Here is a 17,899-nt window from a genome sequence, read left to right on the forward strand (position 1 = left end):
GGTAATACCTTGGAATATTAGCATTTGCATGTATATTAGAGAAAACATAGATCCAAGGTATTTAGGGTTGCATGTATGCCATAGGAGTGTTAGAATGCTCAAAACCCAACAGTGGTATCAGAGCCTAGGCTTGCTTTCTCTTATACTTGATGCAAATTGATTTTTCGAAGCCAAGAATCTGTCAGAACAGAAAACTCGACGAGTTCTGGAAGAAAACTCGACGAGTTCATGTATTTGAGCATGAACTCGACGAGTTCCATGTTGAACTCGACGAGTTTGACTTCCTGTTGGCAGATTTTCGATTGTTTTGGCTGGAATTGGACTAGGAACATTACCATAAGTTGTTTTTGAACTTATAAACTTGTTTTTGATGTGGTAATGTTCATGCTAATCCAATTTCAAAGATAATTGTCAATAGATTCATGTTTTGTATTAGTTTAAGTGTTATGCTAATTACATGAAAAAGTTTGATTCCAATTATCTTGTTCATATGAGTTGCTTAGATTAATAGAAAAGTTAATTGATTATGTGTTTTCAATCCATTTTAACCTAAGAGTTGATTCTAAAATGTGTTTTTGTAACTTGTCCTCAAGTTATATGAAAAGTCACATTTAAGTTTCATAAAACTCATAAAAGTTGGCAATGGTTACAAAAATGAAGAGTCTTGTCCTCAAGTTATGGAGATTCAAGAGTCACTTCATTAAGTAATAAAATATGTAACCTTAATTAATTCCATAAGTTACAAAATAAAGAAAAGTTACATTCTTTTATTAGTTTAAAGTCTTCCATAACTTGTCCTCAAGTTATGGAACTTGAAGAGTCTTTTAATTAAAACTACTTTAAACACATAAGTTATGGAATTAATTAGTTTTGAATAGTTTCAAAACTTGCCCTCAAGTTTTGGAATTTGAAAAGGTTTTCACTTATGAATACTTTAATTCCAAGTTAGCCCTTAGAATTTTAAAAGTTAAATTCAACCCTTATACTTTATAATATTATAAGTTAATAATATATATATATATATATATATATATATATATATATATATATATATATATATGTATAAGAGCAAGTCAGTCTTACCATTAGTAGGCCTCATTCACGAAGCCGGTCTATAAGGGGGGGGGGGGGTATAAGGTTGTTGCCTATAAAATGGCACCTTAATGGGTGTCTACTCTCACCCACCGCTTCCTTGACTGGTGGAGGGTTGTTAGCCGAACAGGTAGGACAAGGACTATAATTCTCCCTTCATTAAAAGTATTAATGATAAATACTAAGTAACTAAACACTTATAAATTCCCAATCTTAGTTACTTAGGAAAATGTGAATAAGGTGCTAATCCATGAAATTACACTTTGCATTTTGTTTAAGCCGTTAGTGGAGCGTGTGTGGTTAACCGGCACACTAACCTAGACTTAACAAGGTAGGCAAAGGGTAACTTAATGTTTATCATAGTATCGATGGAGCGTATGTGGTTAACCGGCACAACGATTTAGGGGTAAACACTTAAGGGTACCAAGTAATTTGCATGGTTACTTCACACCTTGTTTTGTGATCCTCGGCATCCCAGTCACAAAACCTGAAGCGCACACTCGAGATTGAAACATGCCATTGAAAAGTTCAATGAATCTCAAAAGATCTAGGAGTTTCAAATCCAATTAAAACCTAATAATACATTTCGTTTATCTTGGTGGAAATTGGTGAATCGTCATTCACCTACCTTCAAATATTTTATAGCTTGGATTACGGCATCCCTCTTCTAAGTTATAAAATAGTTTGTTGGGTCCTAGCCTTAATATTTCATATTGGGTGTCATATTAAGGACTTTAGATCAACTATCTTGAATATCTCCCAAAATATGTCTAAGTTCAGACATCTATGATCTTCCCAAATCTCTTGGAACTTTACTTCTTTCACCTCCTCCAGTTATTCTCCCTAACCCACAAGTTCTTGAATAGCTTAAGGACACTCAATCCCTATTGGCAAGCAAGGTCTATGTGTGATCACATCTTGGAGATGAAGTTAAGTATTCACAAGCTGGGAGAGTTGGGTGTCAAAGTCTAGAGGAAATGGATGTTCGATCACCTTCTAAGTCACATAGTGAATTCCTTTGGGACTCTTATGAAATAGACTATGACAAGACCCTTAATGATCTTAACTATTTGCTTGGTGCTGCTGAATCATCAATGATTTGGAAGGCTAGTAAAGCAAATTTGATTAGAAGACCGACTTCCCAAAACGTTATGGACAGGGACAATAGTGACACATGAAATCCAGAAAAGCATTCTCTTCCCAATGGAAAGGGATTGGCCATAGTCAACTTGGTTGACCAAATGTTAAAGAGAAAGGCTAAGTCTGAGATAGTCCCATGTACTATTACCTAAGGGTCCATATGTTTCTATTGCCAAAGGAAGGGGCTTTGGTTACGAAGCTGCCAAACTTACCTAAGGATGGTAAAGTCAATGAGTTTGACTTTATTTCAGGTAAAGTCCATTGTCTAACTCTATTAAGTTCCTACTTGGAGATTCTTATTACATGATGTGACTGGGTCGCATGTTGATGTTATAAGAATCAAAGAAAAAAGAGAGAAAGCTTAAAGGAAGTATATGCTGATTCTGATCGCGAAGATGGACTTTGATCGCATCAGAATTTTTGAGCTGTTACTTAGGAGTTATGACTCATTGCTTAGGAATAGATAACAACAAGGTTTTCATATGGATTGTAAGGATGAGTTTTTCCGCAAAGTTTTTTAAAATAAAAGGAAATTTTTGATTTTATTTATTTTAAGTATCCTTACAATGGCATTTGTGGAAAAAAAAATTTGTTGCTTATATGATTCCATTGCTAGTAATATAGGAAAATGGTTTTGATTCTTTCATTTGTGGTAGTGTTTAAATTTACCAAATAAGGAAAGTTTCTCATCACCCAAGTTTAAATTGGACCGAAACTTGGAATCATGCAAGTTGTATAGTATGATGAATGAGAATTTTCATCTTTGGAAAATTAAGACTAATTCCTTGTTCACATGTATATATTAGTCAAGGGAAGGACAAAGGGATCGGGTACAGTTGGGTGTGTGCTGGTCAGGTCCACCACAAAGAATATTCGTCATGATTTACTAAAGCTTAGTAAATATGGTTATACTTACAAGTTTAAGTATAATTCTGAAAAACATTGAAAATACTTCAATGTATGGCAGAACGAATGAGAAGAATCAAATTTGGCAGAAAGATAAAAGTTTCTCAAATCTGAAAAGATGGGAGAGTACTTTAGTATCATGTTTTGTAATCATCTTAATGATTAAAGAACCACATCACAATTAGTCTTCTAAGGACATCTTAGTGCATTCTTATGACTAAGAAGAGGAGTCATGAATTGTTGAAATGGTTAAATCAAGAAGATGAGTCATGCTTCTTTTCAAAACAAGTCTTAGAGTGATACTCCAAGACTATAAGTTGAGTGATATATCTTAAAGAAAGGTTTATAACACTTGTCAAATGTAAGAGTAAAAGTGTCCTACTCTTGTACATTTGAAATTGGTAAGTTGTGATGTTTTGGATAAAACAGAGACCAACTTAGACCAAGTGTGTGAAGTGTTTGTCTTGATAAAGAATCCGTACTATCTCTTGTATATTTGGCAAGTGAGTCTTATATGTCAAGAGGACAGTGGGAGTCCTAAAGATCTTGAAAGTTTCAAGACCTAATCAAGAATAAAACCTGGAATTCTTCACTAGCACACGACTTGAGGTGTATAACCTATCGTGTTGACATTTCTGTGCCTATTCAAGTTGACTTTGCATAGTAGTTCTGAGAGTTCTCAATTGGTTGCACAACTACTTGGAAGCTATGGCAGGCCCTTGTGCTGCCAGGTGGCAAGAACTTAAGATTGCACAAGTTCAATCCATATGAGTTTGGATTTGTCACTAACATTGTCTTGTGATTATGGTTTTGACAAATTCATATGGGTAGGAACTCATACACCATAAAAATCTAAGTGTCATAAGGTTTCTCTCCGATTCATGAAAATGATGGTGAGGAAACACTTTCACTAAGTAGTTTTTTAAGTAGATAGTAATCTTTGCATTCTCAAAGTTGTTAGTAGAGTACACTAACATGGACTTATGAGAAATAGCAAAGGTCTAACCAATTGAGACTATGATTACGACATCCCTTTTCCTAGTTCTTAAATTGTTTAGACACACCAGTGGGCTATCTACAATAAGGTGTATGATTTTGATAAAGTCTTATCAAAGCAATCTAGTATCAGAAATTTGAACTTTGGTAAGAAAGTCAATAAAGTATTGATTTCTAGAAGTCCACTAATTTCTGAATACATGTCAAAGCTAGTGGGAGCATAAGTATTATGCTGATAATCATCATGTTAGTGGGAGCATGATAATTATGATAAGTATTGCAAGTTAGCAATGTTAATTATAGAAAACAAAAGTTTCAATTCGTGAGGTTGCAGGGGTTGAAAAAGTTGTTTTGCTATAATTAAGGGAGAGGAAATTATACTTCATTTCAATTCTAAAAGGCTTAGATTGAGATTTTAATCATTTTAGTCAAGAATATATATATGGATTTCATGTTGGATTGGTTCAACTTAAGGAAATTCTATACATTGCGTTCTCAAAATTCGATTATGATTACGGCATCCCTCTTCATAGTCAAATTTTGAGAACATGGCAAATAAAAATATTGTAGCAAAAGACTGGTCTAGAATCATGACTTTATGTGAAACATCATGAATCGTGTCCCATTTACTTTGGGTACAAGATCGATTACATGTGCTATAATATTTATCCTTTCTGAATTTTTCCAAATGCCTTGGGGCATTAAGGGGAAAAATGTCTAGAATTGGATATGACTAAAGTGATTAAGCAATTGTCGAGGACAATCTAAGGTTTTACCAAAGATTGGTTGCTCAAGGACAGTTGGAAGTATACTGTTAATATTGGAAGGACCATATTGACATATTCTGGAAAAGAGACAACTCTTGTTCAGAAGTAGTAGTCAAAATATGAATATGGAGTTGTCTCCATAGGTGGAAGTTATATGTGTAAGATTAGAAAACTTAATGCAAGAAGAATATTCAAAGCAATGTGCTTTGATACTTCGTCTCCATGGAATTGAGCTCCATTGGAATAACCTGTAATGACTGATGACAAGTCTTTGTGACTTTGTACATATTCATTACAAGAGGGTCTGTGCATATAAGTTTAAAATCTAAACAGATTTTGGTAAATGTTAGGAATTTGGAATTCTTACATTTTTCGATAAGGATTTGGGAGTGTGAAAAGAGAATCATTGAAAGTACGTTCAATCGACCTATTTCACAAAGTAAGGATCATAGACAAACATAGAGTGCATTGCAAAGTTATTGTTTAGAAAACATAGTGTACATGCTTGGAGCATGGGACAACTAGTGTTTTCTAAATTCAAGTATAAAGTTGATAAAACCGAAACAATGAATAATGAGTAATCAGTATGGTGATAAATAAAAAGTGTTTTATTTATATTCATAGTTTGATACCATATTAGATTCATTTATTTTTGGGTTTCATCTTGCTTGTTTTGACTTCCAGAATAAACTAGGTTATTCTTCTAAATGACTAAGTTATTCAAAACATCCACAGTCGGTCATATGTTGGAAGTAGATATGAATCAAGACTGTCATGGGTTGGCTTGTAGAGGTCCAAGTTGGTGGACAAAGTGGTGCTACAACACTCATGAGTGCTCATAAGTTCTGAGTATTGGATTCAACCCGCGCTCATTTGAATCACTTCATGGATTTTATCACGAGTGATCATGAGACGATAATATCATATATTCTTCAAACCTAGAGATATGAGTTGTTACTATGAGTTGATAGTACATTGATTGCATGAAAACTCATTGGTAACTCGATGTTATAAAACGTGCCTTTGTGTATGATTCAACAAGTAGTAGAACAAGCCATATGAGTCGAAGTTTATCCATTCCTTTTACCTTTGGGATAAAAGCGATATCTGTGGGCCCCTCGATGATTTAGCGATGACACATTTGAGTGCTTGGCCAAGCCAGGACTGATTTGATTTGTTCAATCAGTCAGTCATCATGAATCGGAAATCGGGAAACAAGAGATGGACAGAGAGAATGATTTATAATCCATGTCTCAGTCCATATGATATCTAGAATGGAGGAATATATGATCACTTATCTAATGGACAAGTCATTGACAAAGGTCAGAGATTATTGGCAAGGTTAGAGTTCGACGACAGCTTTTGAGAGCTACGATTGCCAGTTGGTTCTTGAAGTCATACGAAATAATAGTTTTAGACTTATCCAAGTGGGAGACTGTTGGATTAGTGTCTAAGTCCATAACTATATTTGGTATGTACTTGACCCGACCAGGCATGGTCCATTTGGGTTGCATGGCATCATGCACTTGGATAGACTAAATGAGAGAAATAAGACACTTATGGTTATTAATATATTATAAGTTCTAATATATTAATAATAAGAATAATAATATTTAATTAGCATTGATCAAGAATTAATTTAGAATTAATTATGTGATAAAAAGAAGACTAATTAAATATATGGGTTGATTGTGTAAATCATCCATAACTTATATAGTGGGCCAAAGCTCCATGGATAATCAAGTTGGGTTAAACCCATAGGATGCTCCATGGATGCTTCATGGAGGTTACATAACCCATGGGTCATGGAAACGAAAGGTCACGACAATTAGGGTTTACATGGTGTAACCCTAATTGTAACATACTATATAAGTATCATATTATTCACCAAAATTGGCACAAGTGTGGGAAAAAGAAGGGCTAGCCGATTTCTTGAAGTGTGGATTTCTCTCTAAGTTATTCCAAGAGCATTTGATGTTGTGTGAGCCATTTGAGGTATCACATTTGAGGCACTAGGCACTCAAGCCCCATGGAGTCCAGCTACACTACAAAAGGTATGTATTCTATCTATATTATTACCCAAGTATCTATGATTGTATGCTAGATAGGGTAATACCTTGGAATATTAGCATTCGCATGTATATTAGAAAAAACATAGATCCAAGGTATTTAGGATTGCATGCACACCATAGGAGTGTTAGAATGCTCAAAACCCAACAGAATATACATGAAACATAACACATTCATCACCAAACATTACATAGTACAACTGGCATTGTTTACATCAAGTACAAGGTTTACATTACATGATTCCAAAATATAAAGTGTTTGGTGATTAGCAACTACAAAAGAAACTTTCAACACACTGGATGCTTCCTTGTCTATCGATTACCTGAGAATACAAGTTATTTTGAAAACGGTCAACATATATAATGTTGGTGAGTTCATAAGTGTGTTTGATGTAAAGTAGTTTATGTCATTCGTAAAACCCAGAAAATCCGATATTTTCTGTATTAAAACTTTTCTTGAAAATGTTGTGATGATCCTGTAAGTATATGCGTGAATGATTTCAACACGAGTATAAATGAGTAGTTTTTGCATTATAGTTTTTGAAGGTACAAATGAGTAAGATTGGTTCCCCCGGAAAACCAGATGTTTTCCGATAAAAAGTTATGATTGTTTTGCATTATTGTATCGTCACATCGAATGAATATGATTTCCCTTGATTAATGATATCGGATTTCTACGTGAGTCGTTATAACCATGCATGATAATGACTAGTTCGTTTGTCTTGGCATTCTAATGAACACCGAAATTTGATCTTAAGACTTTGTCACCCTAGACTGGCCGAGTCTAACTGTAGCGAACAACTTAGGTGTGGGGGAGTCACCACCGTATAGATCTATACACAAACTCTCGCTCTCCCTCCAGGAGACTTTGATTACAACTACAGACTACGACTGAAACTTATTGGTGTCACCCGTTATTACTCACTTAATCCACATGAATTTAATTAACCTTGATTAATGATCTAAATCTAGTTTACTTGAAGAGAAGGTAAGCCAAACAGACGAGGAGAAGAGGACTACTAGGCCCTACTAATTTCGTATGTTATTTAAGGCTGTCGAGTAGACGAAAATGCGCTTTGGCCCATTTCGCATCAGGTTTATTTGGACCTTAGTAGCAATGCTAATGGGCCACTGAGGCCCAATAGCATTTAAAAGCCATTGAGGGTCCCTTAAGCACGTAATTGGGTCACAAGAGGCCCAATAACATGTATTATTTATGTTGGGCCCAAAAGTCAAGTTAATGGGTCACGAAGGCCCAATAATTATGATTTAAATCTCTCAAGCCCAACCATTAGAATATTTACTTGTTTTGTATAGTATTAATGTTTCGAGTTGTTAAATCGATACGTTGTAAAAATCACGAATTTGTTTTATAACGATTTATAGATTTATAAAAATAGTTATTTTTCTATTTAAAACCCATAAGTTATAAAGTTTTGTATATTTTGACCCAATTATTTTATTATTAACATAATTGACCCAAAAATATTAGTTTGACCTATTCAGCCCTTTATTTTGGTAAAGTTGGCAATTTTAGTCCTTTTTATAAAAAGAATGACATATTAGGTCCTTGGACTATTTTTCTTGACATTTTTGACCCAAACACTTATTTAAATAATGTTTTAAGCCCAAAAGTAAATTTTTGGAAGGTTTCAACCCTTTAGTTAAAAGATTTGCATTTTAATCCACACTTTTCGTAATTTTTACACTTTTTACCCAAATTCCAAAATCTTTGCATTTTCAATCCTTTTTGGCAAATAAGGTCATTTTAACCCCTGAAATAAATTTATTTACTTTTCTACCCACTGTTTTGAGAAATTTACCAATTCAGCCCCCTTAAAACCATATTTTTCGCAAATTTGGGCCTATGGGTCGAAAAGCCCAAAATTTTAGCCCAATAGGCTACAATTTACGTTTTTAGTCCTTTGAAAAGCATAATGTTCATAAAAACTACTATTTTAACTGTTTTGACATTTTGAGCCTTGTAAAAACCGTAAATGACAACTTTTTCCCAAACTTTTGTTTATTTGACAAAAATAGTCCAATAATAACTTTTATGTTGTAGTGTGTTATTTTAAAGCTTGTATAGTAGTTTATCTTGACATGTTAAGTGAAATATGACCTAGATCACATATTTTTCCTTCTTGATCTATAGATCTTGAAATATCTTTCATTTTTAGCACATATTTACCACAAAAACACAAGAAATCACACATAACATACAAATACACATAGATCTTCACATTTTACTTGTATTCTCCCCCCATAAATCATATGAAAACCGAAAATAAAGGGGTATGAACTCACCTTGCTTTGATGTTCACAGTTTTGAAGAAGAAAGGATGAAAATGATGAGATCTTTCTGCCTAACAAGCTTCTTTAGAAGTCTTTGGGATTAGATTGCTTCTAAGGAGTATGATCATGAATTTGAATGAATTAAAAGATGATTTTTGATGAGATATAGAAGTTAAACTTTGGATTTAAGTAAAAACTTACCAAAGATTTGTGTTATGAGTGATAGATCTTCTTGGCATGTAAGCAAGTCTCGAAATTTTGAAGGAAGAATGGAGATGTTCTTGAGAGAATTTGATAGTATTGGAATGGAGTTTGGTATGTGGGTGTGTGTTACTATCTTCGGCCGTGAGTAATAAGGAGAGAAGGAGAAGAGAGAGATAGGTGAAAGGATGGTTGCATGGAAACATGTGAACTTGTATGGAAGTCCAACATGTAATAAGGAGGTGGCTAACCTTCCTTAATTCCATTAATTTCATTTTTTTTCTACTTGGGCCGAGAGAGAGGGAAGGAAGAGATTGGCTTGGTTCTTTTGTGCTTGAGTCCATAATATGAGGCCCAATTTGATGATTTTCGGCCCTTTTTAGCATAAAGGAATGGATTTGAGTCTGTTAAAGTTATTTGGAATTTAAATTACTTATGGCCCAATAAGGTCCATTAAAAATAAACTAGTCCATTTTAGGCTTATAAGGCCCAAAAAGATTAAGTCTCATGAGAGTGGGTCCAATTAGAGCCCATTTAAGAGTTCTAAGCCCAAAACAGTCACATTGGAAGTTTATTGGCCCCTTAGGCCCAATAAAGAAATCCTAGTCCATAATGGACTTAAACCGGGATTTTTAGGGTTTCCAATCTTTTGTTGACTATTTGAAGTATTGTATAGAGTGTTTGATGGAATTTTGTTGTCATTGATTAAGCATCGTACATTGCTTTCAAGTTTTAGTTATAATGTTATCCTTGTATAATGTTTACAAAGCATTAGAATTTCTAGTTGTGACATCATCCCCCCGTTGGAGGGAATTTCATCCCGAAATTCTTTTCGAAGCTAGAGTTGAGAATGCGAAAATAGGTGAGGGTACTTTTGCATCATCTGGTCTTCGCGTTCCCATGTGAATTCCGGTCCACGTTTCGCATTCCACCGAACCTTCACTATTGGAATGCGGCTTTTCTTAGTACGCTTCACCTCCCTGTCCATGATTTCAACTGGTTCCTCGATGAACAGGAGATTTTCGTTGATTTCGATTTCTTCCAATGGAATGACGAGAGTTTCGTCGGATAAGCACTTCTTTAAATTGGAAACATGGAACACGGGGTGTACACTGCTGAGTTCAGCAGGTAGTTGCAGTCTATAAGCCACGGGACCGATTCGGGCAAGAATCTCGAACGGTCCAATGTACCGTGGGTTTAGTTTTCCTCATTTCCCAAAACGAATCACCCCTTTCCAGGGAGAGACTTTTAACAACACCCGATCCCCGACATGAAACTCCAAGGGCTTTCGCTGTTTATCGACGTAGCTCTTCTATCGGTCGCGTGATGCTTGAAGTCGAGATTTGATTTAAACTATCTTCTCTGTCGTTTCGCGTACGATTTCTGGTCCTGTTAATGCATTGTTTGGTGTCTGCCCTCTTTCCTTGAGTGTCGCCTACCTCTGTCCAACACAACGGTGATCTACATTTACGACCATATAATGCTTCGAAAGGAGCAACTTTGATGCTTGTGTGATAACTGTTGTTGTACGAAAACTCAATTAAAGGTAAGTGGGTATCCCACGACCTTCCAAAGTCTATCACACATGCTTTTAGCATATCCTCAAGCGTTTGAATGGTTCGCTCACTTTGACCATCATTCTGTGGGTGGTAAGCAGTGCTCATGTCGAGTTGTGTCCCCATAGCCTTCTGTAGCGATTGCCAAAAGCGTGAAGTGAACCTACTATCTCGATCTGAGATGATAGATATTGGTACTCCATGGAGTCTCACAATTTCCTTGATGTAGATTCTTGTTAGTCGCTCCATCTTGTATGTCTCATTTATTGGCAGGAAATGAGCGGATTGTGTCAACCTGTCGACTATTACCCATATGGTATCCAATCCATCTGTTGTCTTGGGTAATTTAGTCACAAAGTCCATAGTACTCCTTTCCCATTTTCACTCGGGTATTCCCGGTTGTTGTAATAGTCCCGAGGGCTTCTGTTATTCTACCTTCACTTTAGCACAAGTGAGGCACTTGCTAACGTACGTGTCAATTTCTGCCTTCATGTTAGGCCACCAATACTGTTGCTTGATATCCAAGTACATTTTATCTGAACCCGGATGGATGGTGTATCGCGTCTTATGAGCTTCATTCATGACTACTTCTCTGAATCCCCCAAGTTTAGGGACCTAAATTCGATTCATGAAATAATATGTTCCGTCCTCCTTGACTTCGAAGTTCTTTTCCATTCCACGTAACGTTTCGCTCGTTCTGTTTTCTGTCTTCATGGCGTCGAACTGGGCTGCTTTGATTTGTGAGGACAGATGGGATTGGATGGTTATTGAAAGAGTCTTCACACGACGATTGGAGTATTCTTTCCGACTCAAAGCATCAACTACCACGTTAGCCTTGCCTGGGTGGTACTTGATTTCACACTCATAATCGTTTAGCAGCTCAACCCATCTTCGCTGCCTCATGTTTAACTCCTTTTGATTTAAAATGTGCTGGAGACTCTTGTGGTGGGTGAAAATGGTGCACTTAGTACCATAAAGGTAGTGCCTCCAAATTTTCAAGGCGAAGACCACAGCTCCCAATTCGAGATCATGGGTGGTATAATTCACCTCATGTGTCTTTAATTGTCGGGATGCATAAGCTATCACCTTACCACGCTGCATGAGTACACAACCTAAACCCTGATTCGAAGCATCGCAGTAAACTACGAAGTCCTCTGTTCCCTCTGGTAGTGATAGTACTGGTGCACTACAGAGAGCTCACTTCAGAGTTCGGAAGGCAACCTCCTGCTTTTCTGTCCATTCAAATGGCACACCCTTTTATGTAAGCATGGTAAGTGGCTTGGCTGTTTTGGAGAAATTCTGAATGAATTTCCTGTAATAGCCTGCGAGACCTAAAAATTGACGAATTTCTGTGGGTGTCGCTGGAACTGTCCATCCTTCAATGGCTTTGATCTTAAAAGGGTCCACATGTATTCCTTCTTGGCTAACAACATGTGACATCCCCATTTTCACGGCCAGAAAAGACCGATTTTGTTTACGCTTTATAAAAATTAGGGTACTTCTTTTGATAAAAATGTTGCGGAATTTGTTCCCAGTAAAACATGATAAATACGTTATCAAAGCATTTCCGAAGAAATGTATTTTTATTCATTTTAAAACATTTGGGATGGCATCGTCAATACAGAAACATAAGCATAAACAGAACTTACATTCACTATCACTAGTGATCTACACCTCTTTAATCTCTCAGTGTAATGTAACTTCATATCGACACCTGTGATACAAAATAAGCTGGAGTGGGTCAGGTTGGAAAACCTGGTGAGTACATAGGGTTTTCAACCCACAATAATATAATTATTATGTTTAAACATCAAACAATCAACCCAATTACCCATCCCCGTTATCTTCTTTACTCTTAAGGATCTACCCTAAGAATCAACTGTTCCTCATTCATTCATTCCTAAGGATCATCCTAAGGAATCGGCAAGAAGTCCATCGTCACCGGGATTTAGGCACTAAGTCTGCATAGTCGCCAGGATTTATACAACAGACACTAAGTCTGCATAGTCGTCAGGGTTTAGGCACTAAGTCTGCATAGTCGCCAGGGTTTATACAACAGGCACTAAGTCCGCATAGTCGCTAGGGCTTTGGCACTAAGTCTGCATAGTCGCCAGGGTTTATACAACAGGCACTAAGTCCGCATAGTCGCCAGGGTTTTGGCACCAATTCTGCATGATCGCCAAGGTTTAGGCACCAAGTCTGCATGATTTCCAGGGTTTAGAGTACGCCGGGTGAACACATCGTTCACAACACCTACAGGTTGTGAGCCTGCTAGTGTTCCACTGGAATGTCTACAATAGTATGTGGTTGTTATCCATACTCTGCTAGATGACGAGGCCATCATTTCGGAAAGGCTTCTCACATAGTGCACCTCTCACACTCACCTCGTGGTCTATAACACCTCTCAACTCATCATCCAACTCATATTCCATCTATTACATCTACCCATGTTTTAACCAACATATTATCATAGATATATATATATATATATATATATATATATATATATATATATATATATACAGTTTAAATCATTTAAAACATGTATAAAATCGTTCATCCAACATAGATAGCAAGTACTCAGATAATATGCACACATAGCACGTAGTTTATATAAAATACTTCATATCTATGTGTAAGATGAAAGTAACTATGCACTCACTTGATAAGGTGGTGACTCGGTACTCGGACAACGCTTCGTTTACTTTAAAATAATTTCCTTCGACGAAACCTAGTATTATTACCACTAGATTTTAGTCTAATATTTACCGTGAATAATTATTAGTCTTATTATTATTATTATATAAGCGTTTAAACAATACTTTCCAACCACTATGTACAGACAGGGGCTAGACATAAAATACCGGATGGCAGGACCATTTTGGCATATAGCACTTCTGAAATCCAACAACCCTATGCGGCCCTTTAAACCAGATTCCCCGTACCGCGAGTAGTTAAAAAGATATTATAACGACACTTATATGAGTCATAATAATAGCTCAAATATTTATTATAAGTTCATAATAACAATACTAATTTTAAATATAAGCTATATTAAAATAGGTAAGCATAACTTACTTACAAGGGGGTTTTAGCTAGGAGTCGGGCTCTGCAGGGGCAAAACTTCGTCGCTGAATCTTTCTAAGAAAGATTCGTGCAACGCTTCAGCACTCACCTTACTATACTAAAACTACAGAAAGAGAAGTGGAATCACGAGGGACCGAAATGCTCGGGGGATAAGAAGACAAAGACTCTTGAATCAAGAGAATGGTGCAAGAAATATGAGAGCCCAAGCCTCTTATTTATAGTAATTCAATTTACAAAAACTACCCTCCATAATTACTTAATAACCTTATAGTTATATAAACGACTAAACACCCCTTCATAATACTATTTTAAATAGATTTAATGATATTTGTACTAAACTAATGTTGAAAGTACTCAACACTAGTCTTATAAAAACCGCATCGTCGATACCTTTCTAATGATATATATATTTGTATATATATGTGTACGAATATATGATTTATACTTTATTTTAATACGTAAATATGCTATTATAATTTGTAAACCGTTCATACGAACTTCATTTTTAACGTTCTTTATATCCACGCGTTGGTAGTTACGAGTACTACAACTTTCATTTAGACGCCGTCAGCTAATTCTCATTCTATCTCAAATTTAAAAAACTGTATCGAATTTATCGTGCTCGAAGAGTAGGGACCAAGTTTCGTCCATATCTTTGACATACGAGCTCTACTCTCGACATTATTTATATCCACGCGTAGGTAAAAACAAGATCTAAAACTTTCATTTAGACTCCGTCGACTAATTCTGGACCCATCTTAAATTTAACAGTAGGAGGAGATTATACTGTTAAATGTCCGCGTAAATTCATAACTTCTACATACGGACTCCGTTTTCGTCTGTCTTTTTACCGTTCAGTTCCTATTAATGAGATATTCAACTCTCATTTAGGTCGCGTAGGCCAAAAACCGCTCGAACTAAAATTCAAACTTCGGGCCATGCACTGCTATCCCAAATCTTAGAAAATTCATAACTTCCTCATACGAAGTCAGATTTGGGCGTTCTTTTTTTGTATGTTCTCGGTTTAACGTATACTACAAATTTTGTTTAGATCACTAAGGCTAAAAAGTCTTCTACCATAAATTCACTATTTACGTCTCCCGGTGCCGTGCCGGTTTTGCCTTAAAACTTCGACGGGCCATAACTTCTTCGTTATAACTCGGATTTCGGTGTTCTTTATATGTACAGAACCCTTGTAACATATACTACAACTTGGTTAAGATTAATCCTTCTAAATAATCTTCCATAAAAAACTCATTTTTGATGTTCATCGTTTCTAAATTGACTAGCCCGGATCTGCGGGCATTACACAACATGACCCAAAAAGTTCATGCTACGGAGCCAGAACTCACATTTAGAGAGTTTTCTGTATAACTTTTCAGTTCGTGGGGTTTCCAAGATTTGCCAGAGATGTCGGCCATGCTCCTCTTCACTTCGAGAATAGACCAGGATATCGTCGATGAAAACGATGCAAAGTTGTCGAGGAATGGTCGGCAGACTCGATTCATCAGGTCCATGAATGCGGCAGGGGCATTCGTTAGACCGAAAGGCATTACAACGAATTCATAATGTCCATAGCGGGTTCGGAAAGTGGTTTTGGGAATATCCTCTTCCCGGACCTTGAGCTGGTGGTAGCCGGACCGCAGATCTATCTTAGAGAAGTAATTTGCTCCCTGGAACTGGTCGAACAGATCGTCGATTCATGGAAGTGGGTAGCGATTTTTGATAGTGAGCTTATTCAGCTCTCTATAATCGATACACATCCTAAAGGATTCGTCCTTCTTCTTAACAAAAAGGACCGGAGCTCCCCAGGGTGAGAAGCTTGGTCGGATGAATCCTTTACTCAAGAGCTCGCTGAGTTGGCTTGACAGTTCTTGCATCTCCGTAGGAGCCAACCTATAGGGTTAATTGGAAATGGGCGTAGCTCCCGGTACCAGGTCAATTCGGAACTCGACTTGTCTTTCTGGGGGTATCCCCGGAAGGTCTTCGGGAAAGACGTCCGGGAAGTTGCAAGCCACTGGGATGTCTCGAATATTGACCTCTTCCTTGGACTTATCCACTATGTGTGCCAGGAACGCCAAGTCCTTTTTTTGTAGATACTTTTGTGCCTTAATGCACGAGATAAGACGAAGGTTCGTGCTGAGTTTGTCTCCGTATATAATTAGGGTTTCGTGATTAGGGAGATGAAGGCGAACGACCTTCTCGCGACACATAATTTCGGCATGATGGGGGCTCAACCAGTCCATGCCGACAATCACATCAAAACTCCTAATAGTTACAGGCATCAAGTTTATTTGAAAGACATGTTGATTTAAAGTTAGGGTACATCCTACATAGATTTCCCCAGCTGATTCTGTTTTCCCATTAGCCATCTCCACCGTAAAGGTTTCATCAGGCTTTTGGGGTTGTTGTTTTAGCAAGTGTTTGAATTTATTACTCACAAAGCTTCGCTCTGCCCCGGTATCAAACAGGACGCATGCATATGAGTGGTTAAGGAGAAACGTACCGGTGACGACAGCGGGATCCTGAACCGCTTCTCCTTGCCCCATAGTCATCACTCTTCCCGCTGCTCATGTCGCCTGGGTGTTTGCATTGGGATAATTTCGTCTGAAATGTCCAGTCTTCCCACACCCATAACAGGTATAACTGGCTCCATCCTTGGTGTTGTTGTTATTGTTGTTGTTGTTGTTGGGCATCTGGTTTTTTGGAAACTGGGTCCTATAATATTTTGCTGTATGGCCCTTCCGGTTGCATCTTGTGCACATCATCTCTCTGCATTCCCCGAGGTGATGGTAGTTACATTTGTTACACTTGGGAAGATTCCCTGTGTATTGTTTCGGAGTATTCGGCGTGGATGAGGCTGGAGCATGTGGTGCTGTGATAGCTTGGGTTGCTGCATGGACAGTCACCGTCTGTTGCTTCTTAGATGATTCTGAGTTCTGTTTACCTCTTCTCTTATTGCTCTTTCCTTTCTTAGGGGCTGTTTGGCAGGATCTGAATTTTTAAGATCTGAATTTTTAAGAGGTCTGAATTTCTAAGAGGGTCTGAAATTTTAAGAGCTGAATGTTTAACATGTTGTTTGGTTGGGACCTCTGAATTGTTCTGCTGAATTATTAAAATGACCATTTTACCCTTCTGTTTTATTTTTTATTAAATTCAACTGTTTATTTAGAAAATAACCTAATAAAAATTCTTAATTATGTAATAAAAAATATATAAACACCATATAAAATCCAAATTTAGCATAAATCAAAATTAAACACAAATCCAAATCAAACATAAATATTTTTAAATCCACAAAATCATACTAAAATCCAAATAAAATCCTACAATTTTAATTTCACCCCAATTGATTCGCAATCTGGTCACGTAAATTATCCATGTATTCATTTCCTTGTGAACCCCATTCCATATCGTGTATGTTTTCGCCATCATTTTGTTCCCCTTGTGCTTGAGCATTGTTCTCCTCGAACGCCATAAATAACTCATCATGAATATCGCATTTCCTTATGAAATTGTGGACTGCAAAACAAGCAACGACTATATCTCCTTGCACTGAAAAAGGAAAAGGAGCCATTCGCTTTAGGATTGGGAATCTCGCCTTCAAAACACCGTAAGCACGTTCAATAACATTTCTGAGTTGCGCATGTGCATGATTGAATTTTTCTTCCTTAGTTAACGCACGTCGCCGTCGATAGTCGGCTAACCAATACCTCGTGTTGCGGTAAGGAGTCATAAATCCACGAGTGTTGGTGTATGCAGCATCGCAAAGGTAATATTTATCTATACA

The sequence above is a fragment of the Lactuca virosa genome, chromosome 8 (genome assembly GCF_052849685.1).
Source record: "Lactuca virosa cultivar CGN04683 chromosome 8, Lactuca_virosa_CGN04683_v6, whole genome shotgun sequence".
In the NCBI taxonomy this organism is placed as follows: domain Eukaryota; kingdom Viridiplantae; phylum Streptophyta; class Magnoliopsida; order Asterales; family Asteraceae; genus Lactuca; species Lactuca virosa.